We start from the raw sequence: 14,452 nt of genomic DNA, 5'->3' as shown, positions 1-14,452 counted from the left end.
TGCTTCCTAATTATCTCTCCTAAGGGCAGCATGTACAGAGTGAAAAGCAACGGTCCTAGTACTGAGCCTTGTGGTACTCCATATTGAACTTGTGATCGATACGACATCTCTTCATTAACTACTACAGACTGATAACGGTCAGATAAGTAATGATTTGAACCATGCCAAAGCAATTCCACTAATGCCAATATAGTTTTCAAGTCTTTTTAAAAGAATGTTGTGATCGATAGTGTCAAAAGCAGCACTGAGATCTAATAACACTAATAGAGAAATACAGCCACGATCGGATGATAAGAGTAGATCGTTTGTAACTCTAACGAGAGCAGTCTCAGTACTATGGTATGGTCTAAATCCTGACTGGAAATCCTCACAGATTCCATTTCTTTCTAAAAAGGAGCACAGTTGTGTTGAAACTGCCTTTTCTAGTATCTTTGACAGAAAAGGTAGATTCGAGATTGGCCTGTAATTTACTAAATCTCTCGGATCTAGTTGAGGTTTCTTTAATAAGAGGTTTAATAATAGCCTGCTTAAAAGTTTTTGGCACGTATCCTAGTGTTAAAGATGAATTAATTATATCAAGAAGTGGACCTACGACCTCTGGAAGCATTTCTTTCAGTAGTTTAGTCGGCATTGGGTCTAACATACATGTTGTTGATTTTGATGATTTGATAAGTTTAGATAATTCTTCCTCTCCTATAGCGGCGAATGATTCTAGTTTTACCTCAGGGACACTACAGTGCACTGTCTGAAGCGAAACTGTAGACGGTTGCATGTTTATAATTTTCTCTCTAATATTGTCAATCTTGCAAGTAAAGAAGTTCATAAAGTCATTACTGCTGTGCTCTTTGGAAACGTCAGCAGTTGAATCTCTGTTTCTAGTTAATTTAGCCACTGTGTCAAATAAATACCTAGGATTATGTTTGTTTTCTATTAAGAGATTTGAAAAATAAGTAGATCTAGCATTTCTTATAGCCGTTCTGTACTTCAATCATTTTTTCTTTCCACGAAAGGCGAAAAACTTCTAGTTTTGTTTTCTTCCAACTACGTTCAGCTTTTCTCACAGCTCGTTTTAGAGCCCGAGTGTGCTCATCATACCACGGCGTTGGATTAGTTTCCCTTAATCTTCTTTAGACGTAAAGGAGCGACTGCATCTAATGTGCTGGAAAAGAGAGAGCCAATAGTTTCTGTTGCAGCATCGAGTTCTTCTAAGTTGTCAGGTATACTAAGGCGATGAAACTGCTCGGGGCAGATTATTTATAAAGCAATCTTTAGTGGTAGAAGTGATGGATTCTACCATATTTATGGCTGGGTGGTGGTTTTGTAGCCTTGGCTAACTGTATTATACACGAGACTAAATAATGATCTGATATATCATCGCTCTGCTGTAGAATTTCAACAGCATCAATATCAATTCCATGCGACAGTATTAGATCTAAGGTATGATTACGACAATGAGTGGGTCCTGACACGTGTTGTCTAACTCCAATAGAGTTTAAAATGTCTGCAAATGCCAATCCAAATGCGTCTTTATTATTATCTACATGGATATTAAAATCACCAACAACAAGGACTTTATCCGCAGCCAGTACTAACTCTGATAGAAAATCAGCAAATTCTTTGATAAAGTCAGTATGGTGCCCTGGTGGCCTGTATACAGTAGCCAGCACAAATGTCAACTTACATAATGTTACATAAAGCACCATCACTTCAAAGGAATTATATTTGAAATTCTTTTGAATGATTCTGAATATATTACTATAAATTACAGCAACACCTCCCCCTTTGCCTTTCTGTCGAGGATTGTGTCGATAGTCATAACCTTGAGGACTAGACTCATTTAAAATAATGTAATCGTCTGGTTTTAGCCAGGTTTCTGTCAAACACAGCAAGTCTAGTTTATTGTCTGTGATAATTTCATTTACAATAAGTGCTTTTGAAGAAATAGATCTAATATTCAGTAACCCAAGCTTTATCATTTGTTTATCTGATTTATCTGTGATTTTCATTTTTTGAACATCAATTAAATTTTTACCCTTAAAAGGTTTCGGAAGTTTTTTGTATTTACTAGTTCGAGGTACAGACACAGTCTCTATGTGATAATATCTAGGTGAAAGAGTTTCTTAGTCAAATTTCACATTCATAAATGTAAGTTTTCTAATAAAAAGCCCCTTTTCTCAGTAGTTCTTAAAGAATTTGAAAAGTACTTGTCCACTATTCAGAGTAGTAATAATAGAAAAGCTATAAAGACTGTTTATCTGTGTAATATCTTCAAACTTTTTGAATGATATAAAGGTCTTGTTTTTCTGTGAATATTTTTTTTTTTTTCCCTTCCTGTATTGTGCTCTTTGCTCCCCTGGCTCCAAAATATATGTTGTTGTATTTTGTTGTTTAAAGCAATATATTTATTGCTTTAAACAACAAAATACAACAACATATATGTTGGAGCTATATATAAAAGGTAATAAAATATTCCTTTGAATATATCTTTGGAACTTTGTTTTGATGACAGTCTTCTTGAACATGCCAGCAGCTACTTAAAGAATGTTATTTTTGTTCAAAATAGTTATGATAGGAAATTATAGTTTAGTTTCATTATATTTAAAGTTTGACAAGGCAGGATATTGCAGCACAAAACCCTGAAATGTGTCAAACATAACACATACTCAAACAACCTTATGTAGGCCTACCTGATTTAAAACAATTTAAAAAGCAGTCACATAAAATAATTCTGATAATAATAATAATATTTATTTCTGTGAGGTAATACAGCACAAATGCACAGAAGAAAAAAAAAAGCCGCTACTTTACAAGATGACGTTATACTTGTTATTATCACCAATGTCATAATATGGTTTTGTTTTGCTTTTGTGATGTTTCCACATTATACTCATCATCTTGTAAAGTCACTGTCTGTTTCGGATTGGATGTGAGAGCTGAAGTCTTGGATAGCCCTGGCAGTGTGTGATCCGGACATAATGAAGGCTGTTCCCGAGTGCCAAGGCCATGTTTCAATATTTACCTCAGAACCTCACATTTAGCATTTCTTCTTTTCACAAATTGTTTTGAATGTCTTTTCAATTTGAGTTACATTCATAGAGCAATTACTTCTGTACTTGTTATAACATTTAATGTAATCAGTATTTATGTGATTTGTTGTTTAAAAAAGAAACACCAAAAAAAGAAAAGTCAATTTTCAAGGATAATATTTTAAAGATAATTTTGTGCATTCCAAATAAGCTTTACAGATATCTAGAAAGGGTTTTAACAATGTATGTCATGTTGCACATGCACCCTAGGTCAATCAAGGTCAGTTACAATAACTTAGGACACTAAAGAGACCTTTCTACTGACTCTGAAAAACACCAGAATAAATGAGGTCTCTGATCACCTGTGTGAACGTGCCTTAGTCCTACTGCAGGAGACAAGAGGACTGCAGATGTGAACAGAGCAATAAACATGTAACCATAAGTCCCACCAGACATGTTTGAGAATTTGAATTGCCTTGATGGAAGATTGGAGTAACATCTCACAGCAAGAGCTGCAAATCTGGTGCTGAGGATGAGATGCTCTAAAGCAGCTGGTGCCACATCAGACTTTCAGATACTCTGTTGATCAAACGCCTGTGAAATTTGTTCAGTTTATGTCTCAGTTGTTGAATCTTTTTGTTTGTACAAATATTTTTTAAGAAATTTGCTGGGGGGGAAAAAAGAGAAATTTGCTGAAAGTGAAAAACTCAAAATTTTTGAAAAATGTTGTTGTTGCTTTGCAACAAAAATATGTGACAAATAACATCAAGTGTGCATTTACTTGTTTGACTTTAATGAAAATTTGTCATGATATCCAGTAAAATATGAGAAAACAGGAAATATTTGTAGTTTAGTGTTGATAAGGGTAGCCTACTAAAGTCTTACTGTGGTGATAAACACTGAAAATCAAAATAATCAAGAAATTAAGGATGACACAGAATATTCACACCAGGCTATAGCTTATATACTTTTTATTAGGTCACAGATACATTTGTAGAGGTTTATTTCAAGTTGTCAACACTATTCAGTAGCTAGTCACAGAATGACAACGAAGGAAGCAAACTAATCAAAAACTTTTTAAAGCCTCACAAATAACTTTTTAAAGCCTCACTAAACGGAAAACACATCAGTGTAAAACAAGGTTATTCCCTCATGTTTGCTCTGCTGTATCCTTCTGTTTATCTGAATACTTGTACTCAATCAGGCAAAATAGCTCAGACAGACGATTTATCATATTACACAAACTTGCTTTGAACATTTGAACTGTTGACTAACATTGAATGTTTTATTACCTTTTCGAAATAATCCATTAAACCAATGCGATTTGAGAAGCATGTACTAATATTTTCAGTTCCATTCACTTGTGCGTTCTCTCAAGGACACGCCCACAAATTGAGGATATCATGAATATTCGCGTAAGTGCCACCCAGTGGAACAGAATATTTCAGGAACCGAATATATTGTAACACCGGCTATTGTGAATTATTGGACGACACAAGTAATTCAGATTTAATAGCGGTAAATAATAAGGCCTTTTGAGAGATTAGTAGGAATCTCGCTACAAAATCTCATTTCAGAACACGCTTAATGACGATTCAATTCGTTTCATTCAAGCGGAAATTAATATTAAAACTGTTTTGCAAAAGATTGTCGCCCTCTTGCATATGAGTCTGAATATTAATGGACTGCAGTTTTATTTCACGTTCAACAATTTACTACAGTGTTTTTAGACACAAATAGCAGCTTGTTAACGGTGTGTAGGGTGAGGACGCGTGCGTCTTGTCTCACTGAATAAAGCACGCATACACATTAAAATCACACACAAATCATTCTACATTGCTCGTTTACCCAAAAACCAAGTTTAAAACGTTGCCTTTAAATTCTCCACCAAATAATCTGTAGTGGTTGTACAGTTATTAATCAATTTATGGGTTATATATATATGAATTATAATAAATCATAAAGCTTTATGATCAATTATGACTCGTATATCAACCCAAGGGGGAATTAAACATATATTGTGAATTAATTACAACGAATTATAATCAATCACATATATGATTAGTTCTTGTTTAATAATTATTTAGGGAAACTATGTTTGTCCAGCAAACCCTAGCTCCTCCTAGAATATTATAGACGGATTTATTCTTTGGCCACAAGAATAAATTCCTATTATAGCATCAAAGCATAAAGTGATCGAAAAATGTTAAAGTGACTTGGTTTTTGTTGAAGGAACAAAAAGAACAATCGAGCATGAATAATGTGTTTAATATATGCAAACTACGACTACAGAGGTTATACGGCTATACATAGGGTATACACATATATATACAAGAGTGAAAGTAGGAAAGGAAAGAGAGAAGGCAAGTAGCAAAACTTACAAAGCAGTCCTTGAAGCCAGCACGGAAATCAGTTTCACTATCTGAGATTGAGAAACGGCAGTACTTGCATTGGTTTTGTGTGTCGAGTTTCGGTTTAGCGCTGGTGCAGTTCGTTGGCTTCTTCCGTTCCGCGGGAAGGTTTGAACTGTGGACTTGAAAGTTAGTTTCGCTGGAAGACGGTGGTCCCGTGATGAGCGCGATGGCAGCACGGTCGCCGTGACGTCCGGGAGAGACGTGCGTGAGTGGGCGATGGATGATTCAGGGCAGTCGGGAGAACACACAGGAGAATCCTGGTGCTCCTCTTTTATGACAGATAAGTCAACACACCTCCTTGAGGTGGAATAGCCAATAACATTGGTGCAAAGTTGGCGGGCAAGCTTTTCCTTTGTCTGGTCTCCTAGCTGAATTTGCATAATTGATGACTATCAGATCAGATTTCGAGATGGAGTACTTTCTTCACAATATCATTAAACAAATAGAACAATGCTTTTGACAGCCATGTGATATACATAGGTGAATGAGGCGTGAGGAGAGCTTTACATAGACACCATGCTTGTTATGTAAGAAAAGCGTATAAAAGAAGTTATGGTTTACAGACAAAATTACATCATTAAAACTAAAGCTAACTCAACTACAGTTATTTAAACTAAGTCTAAACACTAGGAAACATGCATACGCTTTGAGATATATGACGGGTACATTTTGGCATAGTTACATTTTACATATACAGTCTAAAATGCATGTTTGTGTGTTTTTGTGTGTGTCTGTGTACGTGTGGTGTGTGTTGGAATGTGATCTGGCACTCACATGAGGGGCCCCCTTTGATGTCCCAAGAGCTAGGAAATTGTGCCCTCTGTCTTACCTCGGAGGGTAACAAAAATGTCAGAGTGTCTGTTTTTCTCTGGACCGGCCGGAGCCGAGGTCAGATTACAAAACAGTCCAGCATGCGAGAAGCATCCTGAAGATTCCAGATTTTATTGACTGTCCTGATAAGTGTGCATATGCTACAACTTATTGACTTCTACTGATTTTAAATCAGCAATAGAGTAGTCCATATTTGACCAATAGAACATATTCCAGGCCAAAGAGTCCTCGATCGTGAACTTTCTACATATACTCATTGACTCCTACTAATGTTAAATCAGCAATAGAGTAGTCCATTTTTGATCTTCAGAACACATTTCTGCACCAAGAGTCCTAGATCATGATATTTTTATTCATTGTCTGGCAAAAGGGGGACTCGATTTTAAACATTCTACACATAATAATTGACTTCTGATATTACATAAGACAGATATTGGTCCATTTTGACATTGAGAACATATTTCTGGCCAAAGAGTCCTAGATCATGATCTTTCTATAAATTGTCATTGACTCTTTTTGATGTTAAATCAGCCTGACAGTAATCCATTTTTGATCTTCAGAACACATTTCTGCACCTAGATTCCTAGATCATGATCTTTCAATACATTATCATAAACTCCTTCTGCTGTTAAATCAGACTGGCAGTAGTACATATTTGAAGTTCTGAACATATTTATGGCCCAAGAGTCCACGATCATGAACTTTCTATATATACTCATTGACTTCTACTAATGTTAAATCAGCAATAGAGTAGTCCATTATTGATCTTCAGAACACATTTCTGCATCAAGAGCCCTAGACCATAATCTTTCTCTATATTGTCATAGACTCTTTCTGATCTTAAATCAGACTAGCAGTAGTCCATATTTGACATTCTGAACACATTTATGGCCCAAGGGTCCACAATCATGAACTTTCTATATGTACTCTTTGACTTCTATTGATGTTAAATCGGCAATTGATTAGTCCATATTTCACCAACTGAACAAATATTTGGACAAAGATTTTTTATACATATTAATAGACTTCTTCGGAAGTTACCTTAGCCAGACAGTAGTCCAAATTTGACCTACTGAACATATTTATGGCCCAAGAGGCCTCGATCAACTTTCTATATACACTTATTGACATCTCCTGATGAAAAATCAGCAATAGAGTAATCCATATTTGACCTACTAAACAGATTTCTGGCCTCGATCTTAAACATTCTATACATACTAATTGACTTCTGATATTACATATGCCAGACATTAGTCCATTTTTACATGGAGAACATATTTCTGGCCAAAGAGTCCTAGACCATGATCTTTGTATAAATTGTCATTGACTCCTTTTGACGTTAAATCAGCCTGACGCTAGTCCAAATTTGACCTTATAAAAAATATTTATGGACCAAGAGGCCTCGATCATGAACTTTCTATATACACTTATTGACATCTCCTCATGAAAAATCAGCAATAGAGTAATCCATATTTGACCTACTAAACAGATTTCTGGCCTCGATCTTAAACATTCTATACATACTAATTGACTTCTGATATTACATATGCCAGACATTAGTCAATTTTTACATGGAGAACATATTTCTGGCCAAAGAGTCCTAGACCATGATCTTTGTATAAATTGTCATTGACTCCTTTTGACGTTAAATCAGCCTGACACTAGTCCAAATTTGACCTTATAAACATATTTATGGCCCAAGAGTCCTCGATCATGAACTTTCTATACATTGTCATTGACTCCTTCTGATGTTAAATTAGCCTGACAGTAGTCCATATTTGACCTTCTGAACATATTTATGGCCCAAGAGTCCTCGATCATGAACTTTCTATATACACTTATTGACTTCTATTGATATTAAATCAGCAATAGAGTAGTCCATATTTGACCAATAGAACAAATCCGCCAGACAGTAGTCCATTTTTGATCTTCTGAACATATTTATGGCCCAAGAGTCCTCGATCATGAACTTTCTATATACACTTATTGACTTCTATTGATATTAAATCAGCAATAGAGTAGTCCATATTTGACCAATAGAACAAATCCGCCAGACAGTAGTCCATTTTTGATCTTCTGAACATATTTCTGGCCCAAGAGTCCTCGATCAGGATCTTTCTATACATATTCTATTGTCCATTTTCTGTTCAGTTACATATTCAGAACATATCTGATGTTCAGTGACTCCCTCTGATGTCAACTCAGCAATATAGTAGCCCATATTTGACCTACTGAACATATTTCTTGCCCAAGAGTCCTGGATCATGAACTTTCTATATATACTCATTGACATCTACTGATGTTAAATCAGCAATATAGTAGTCCGTATTTGACCTACTGAACATATTTCTGGCAAAGAGTTCACGGTCTTGAAAATTCTATACATACTAATTGACTCCTGATATTACATAAGCCTGACATTAGTCCATATTTGACAAACTAAACATATTTTTGGCCCAAGAGTCCTCGATCAGGATCTTTCTATACATATTCTATTGTCCATATTCTGTTCAGTGACATATTCAGAACATATCTGATGTTCAGTGACTCCTTCTGATGTCAAATCAGCAATATAGTAGTCCATATTTGACCTACTGAACATATTTCTTGCCCAAGAGTCCTGGATCATGAACTTTCTATATATACTTATTGACATCTAATGATGTTAAATCAGCAATATAGTAGTCCATATTTGACCTACTGAACATATTTCTGGGCAAAGAGTCCAACGGTCTTGAAAATTCTATACATACTAATTGACTCCTGATATTACATAAGCCTGACAGTAGTCCATATTTGACAAACTGAACATATTTCTGGCCAAAGAGTCCTCAATCATGAACTTTCTATATATATTCGTTGACTTCTACTGATGTTAGATCAGCAACAGAGTAGTCTATATTTGAACATCTGAACATATTACTGGCCAAAAAGCTTCCTGCTGTCTTAAGAGGCTATGTACTAGAATCAACGCAGACGGGAAATCTTTAACCAAACTGTATGCAAATGTGAAATAATAGGATGTTTTTTCACCTCGTTATCCAGTTTAATGGACAGACTCTGCAATAATGAGATCGAAGGCAAGACAAATTGTTCAAGTGTCCTCAATTCTGAACTTTCTAAGCATAATCATACTCATTTGACTCCTGATGTTATATAAGCAATTTAGTAGTCCATATTTACTTACTGAACATATTTCTAGCCCAAGAGTCCTCGATTATGAACTTTCTATATATACTTATTGACTTCTACTGATGTTAAATCAGCAATAGAGTACTCCATGTTTGACCAGCTGAACAGATTTCTGGCCAAAGCATCCTTGAACATTAACTTATTATTTATAATCCTTCTAATGTTAAATCAAACAGACAGTAGTCCATATTTGACCAAGATTCTGCGACTGTTTTTTTTTTTTTTTTTTCATCATTAGTTGCATTCATTATTAATTGAGCAAGTTCTGAATGGATAAATTATATTTTTGCCGTTTAAGCAAGCATTAAAATCGTGTCCTGTGCTCCGTCTACCAGAACAGCTGAAGACTCTGTAATCATTGAAAATTTAGGTTTTTTTCCCCTTAATACTTGTTTCCTCAATTGTTATGTGGTAATTGCCCAGATTTACCGTTGCCTTCTTCATTTTCATTTTCAGACTCTCTCATTCAAGATGTCAGAGACCTCTTGGGAAGCGGTGCTGAACAACCTTGTCCCTCAGACTGGAGGAACAGGCAAACTACCTATTTGGAGAGTTGGACAGTTATGAGGCCCTTCATGCTGAACAATATGCTATCTTCTGAGAAGCCCAAGGAGGGGGTTTGCCAAATGGTGGTCTGCAAATATTGGCCATATCTGCAGAAAGTTGTGGACCACTGTCCAGAGTTGGAGGACTTGATAAACATGCGCCCATTTCTCTCCATCATGCATGCAAAAGCGCATTCATGGATGTGTGAGGTAATAATGACTATTAGATGCATTTTTTACCATTTGCACCACACATTATGATTGTCTGTCCTCTGCCACTTCTTGTTGTTTTCCAAATCATAACATTTATGTAAATGTGCTTTACAGTTAAAATGGGGGGGGGGGGGGCGTAATCAAGTAGGAGCTGGAACAACAATCGGGGAGGAGGTTGAACAGGTTAACAGCTTCCTCTCTCGAGCAGCCATATGTTCCAAGTACATGTCAAAAGCTGGTAAGCATTTTTCATGTATAGTGGTGTCCAAATTGAGACCAAGGGGTTTGAACACTGATGCCCAGCCTTTATATTTTAGAGTTCCATGCATAGGTGCTCCCTTAGAAAACTTCTCTCTAGTCAGCACTTTTACACTGATCAGGATTCTCTTTATAATAATTTAACTACTGACACGTTAATCAAGTGTATGATTATTTCCAGGTTTATGTGACAATATTAGAGAATGATCAATGTAGTATCTGACCTGTGGTCCTCACTGTGTACCTAAATTACTGCACATACATTGCGTGTTAAGTTCGCACAGACAGTGCTAACACTCCAGGCTAGTGGCTGGAACAAGCGAAAGGCAGAAAACCTTGACCGGACACTGGCCAAAAGATACATCAAGGTACTAACTAGAAAAATATGTATAATAACATTTTTGTTTTTAAATTGTGTCTCAGCATTTGTTAACGAAGATATTTCTTTTGGACAGACTGTACAAAGGATTGCAGAGGCAACAAAGGACCTGGAGAAACTCACAGCTGAGTTATCTCTACAGCAAGACACAGTCCAGCAGTGGGTGACTGATGTTCAGCAGTGGACCTCAGGTACTTTTAAAAAAATTATTTGATGGGATATTGTAAGAATCATTGGCTCTGCCCTTGTACAAGGGATCTGAAAATGGGCTGATTGTAAACTGAAATTGGCATTAATTAATTTGATTGTTGTCGTCCAAAGGACCAACAATCCAAAATGACTTGCAGAGGACCATTGAGGGGCTATATCTGGGCAGCGAAAATTTCAGCTGTATCGTCAGTCTGGTAAGAGCAGAATAGGCCACTAGTAATGCAGATTTGTGAAAAAATTTATTCACTACTGATTTATACATAGTAGAAATAGCAAAGTCTTTCATTTGAAAAAAAACATGTTTTGAAGTAGGTTTACTACAAGTCAGGGCAGCATACTGAAAAAACTCAAAATCATAATAAGTTTGAGTGCAATATCCAAATATTGCCAATATATCTGCATAGTGCAGAGATGTCCTGACCTACCAGTTTTGTCTTCTATTTAAAAAAAAAAGAAAAAAAGATTGTTTGAAATAGATTCTGAAAAAAAGTCCCAAGTTTTTTTTTTTGTTTTTTTTTTTTTTAAATGACTATAAAACTGATGCAAAAATGATCACACAATATCTGTCACAATAACCATAACACATACACACATATTGTGAAGTCTTATTTTGAATGGTGCTTTTGTGTAGTCATAGTGTGAATGCACACTCATTTTGTGTTTCTCATTGTAGGTGGGAACAAGCGAAGGCATCAACTGAGAAGAAAGATTGCTGTTGAGAAGAAAGTCTTGGAAGTTGCCATCAATGACCACAATGCTACTGTAGGGGAAGCTGAAAAACTGCCTTCTCCCAATAAACTCCTGGCTGTGGACAACTACTCCTGGCCATGGGAATGTAAGTACTATCTCTGAAATGCACTGAATACAAATTGTTTGATGCACACATATTAATGTAAATTTGGAATTTGATGTAAAAATAAAATTTAAGACTGGGCAATATGCAAAAAAATGAATGCAGTAATTTGTAAATGGATGTGATTAAACCCCTTCACGTAAAGCACTGATTTTCTATCTCATCCTGTCAGGGATTATTTCTTTATTGTAGTAGTACAATATGCAAAATATCTTCTGTCCCAATATTTTTATAGGAGGTTGTAAGATAACACTTTGATGTAATGTATTGCAGGTAATGGTGATATGGAGCGGGAAAAAAAATGTTTTTGACAAGGTGATGCTACTGGCTAGACTGAAAGAAGAAGAATTTATTGTGGTTCGCGAAGTCAAGCAGCACATGGAGTACATGAAGAGTTTACCTTTCAGCTCACTGAAGACACCAATGGAAAATGTAAGAATAATACATTGTAGGTCTCTTTCTTCTATTTCCTTCTCTGGTAAACTTTGGCTCATTTCTTTAATGTCACATTCTCAGGCAGTACAGAAGGCTTAATGGAGAACGGACGTGAGGGACTACTCTGTGTGCTGAAGAGAAGATTGTGTGAAGTTGCAGCACAACTGGCTACAGCACGCACAACATACAAAAGTATTCTTGGACTGCAAACATTGCCCTTAGATGACTTTTCTGAAGAGGAAGACTCAGAGAATACTTCCTCAACTGATGAGGAACTGGGAGAGTAGTTATTAGGGAGATGATGTGTATGACTCTAAGAAGATGTCTTCACATTGTGTTGAACCCATCAGTGCTGTGTTAACTTGTATGTGAAACCTAAGGTTATTTTACTGCTGTTGTACGATTTCTTTGTGTTTAGAGAATGTACTGCAAATTCCTCTCATCCCCATTAATCCCCACCCTCTGCCCCAACCCAATCACTGGTGATTCACAACTGTCAAACATGTTTTTTTTTTTTTTTTATTTAGCATTACATTTTTAATCGTTTTGTATTGAACATCCCTACATAGCTTCGCTATAGTTTGTATATATTGTACCTACTGTAGTTTACATTGTCTATTGTATTGTTACTCTCTCCAACAGTGTGCTACTCTAGCTTATTTTTCCACACATTAGTATATTAATACTCACTCTCTGTCTCTTACACACTCACGCTCTCTCTCACTCGCTCACACACGCACACAGACACCCCTACCTATCTGAAGATATATAGTCTTTATTTTGAACAGGGCATAGTCTCTTAGCTCTAAAAAGCCTACATTATTTATTTCACCCAGTAAAGTGAACTGTTTCAATTATAGTCATGTCTCTTTTGTTTGATTCATGAATGGTTTTCATTTAAGTCAGTTTACTGTTTTATCCTATTGTGCGAGTTGTTCCTTTCAAGTAAGTCTGTAGTATTAGGCCTATATTCTAAGGCAGGCAGTGTAGGGTCATCAACTACACTTGTCAGAAGGCCAAAACATTTCTCGCCAGACACTATAAGGGCCAGACGTTTGTATTAAAATAAATATTGTATCCTATAAGTCATACATTATTAGATATTATATTAATTATATTATTAGATATTATTTAGGCTTTGTCATTGTTAACTTATTCATATTACCTGTACGATATCAAGCCACTAGGGCGAAAACGTTATTTTAGGCTTCATATTCATAAGGCTGTCAACTGCTCACGTGGGGAAGGTAATGGCGAGGCGGCCAATCACAAACTGATTGACATCCAGGTTAGGACTGCAGACATAACAGCTGTCAAGCCAGATGTTAAAAATATTTTTTAAATGTTTTGTTTTGTGTCTCAATCATGTGACTTTCGAGGTTCCTGTCGAGAAAACAAAAACGGCTGACATTAAGTGGAAAATTAAATATCTCTTGTCTTAAATATATTTGTGTTTTATAACGCAGCACTTCAGAAGATTGAGTAGGCTATGGTCTTTACTATGGAGACGAGAACAGTCCGTTTTGCGTCACGTGAGCAGAGCAGTTGGCGCACTGGTCTCATGTTTTAGTCAAACTATCGCCATTAAACTAACATTTTTGTCTTTACTTAGCATAGATCAGATACAAGCAGTACAATTATTTATTAGAAAGTTTGTAATATTTGATATATTGGGTAGATATATGTTTTCACAACCCTAGCACAACCCTAAAACGGAAGAACTACAATTGGGATGCTGATGTCTACACAAGTACTAAAGAGGGGTCTAGGGAGTTGTAGTTTTTTTAAAACACATGGTTTTCCTTAAAACTGGAAGTTGTAAATACTTTATTGGTGGCATTCCAGGGGGTTGAGGGGATGTCAAACACATTTTTGGCATCAGACTTTAAATATTGTCTTATTCAATGGGGAATTTTTATTTTTACACCATAGCACAGCCATCCCCCCCACCACACCCCTTGGTAACTATGCTGAATTCATAACCCATGTCAACACCTTTCTATATCAGTTGGTCTCATGTTTGTAACCCTTTTTGTCCCATAATTATAAGCCTTCAAATATGCCCTGTGGTTAAGGTTCAAAGGTCAATATCTTAA

At 36.1% G+C, this 14,452-nt stretch overlaps 2 long non-coding RNA genes across 2 annotated transcripts; both read left to right on the top strand.

Annotated features, from left to right (window-relative positions):
- Positions 1-8,726: 8,726 nt before the first annotated feature.
- Positions 8,727-10,761, top strand: LOC125249764. Its single transcript, XR_007180631.1, has 3 exons — positions 8,727-9,833; positions 9,920-10,218; positions 10,336-10,761. It is a non-coding gene; the product is annotated as an uncharacterized LOC125249764 (long non-coding RNA).
- A 7-nt stretch (positions 10,762-10,768) lies between these two features.
- Positions 10,769-13,213, top strand: LOC125249763. The gene is made up of 6 exons (XR_007180630.1): positions 10,769-10,847; positions 10,935-11,049; positions 11,180-11,262; positions 11,742-11,903; positions 12,195-12,353; positions 12,438-13,213. It is a non-coding gene; the product is annotated as an uncharacterized LOC125249763 (long non-coding RNA).
- The last annotated feature ends 1,239 nt before the right edge of the window (positions 13,214-14,452 follow it).

This window comes from Megalobrama amblycephala, linkage group LG16 (assembly GCF_018812025.1).
Source record: "Megalobrama amblycephala isolate DHTTF-2021 linkage group LG16, ASM1881202v1, whole genome shotgun sequence".
Classification (NCBI taxonomy): domain Eukaryota; kingdom Metazoa; phylum Chordata; class Actinopteri; order Cypriniformes; family Xenocyprididae; genus Megalobrama; species Megalobrama amblycephala.
The sequence above is the reverse complement of the archived record's forward strand: the minus strand, read 5'-3'. Positions and strand labels throughout refer to the sequence as shown.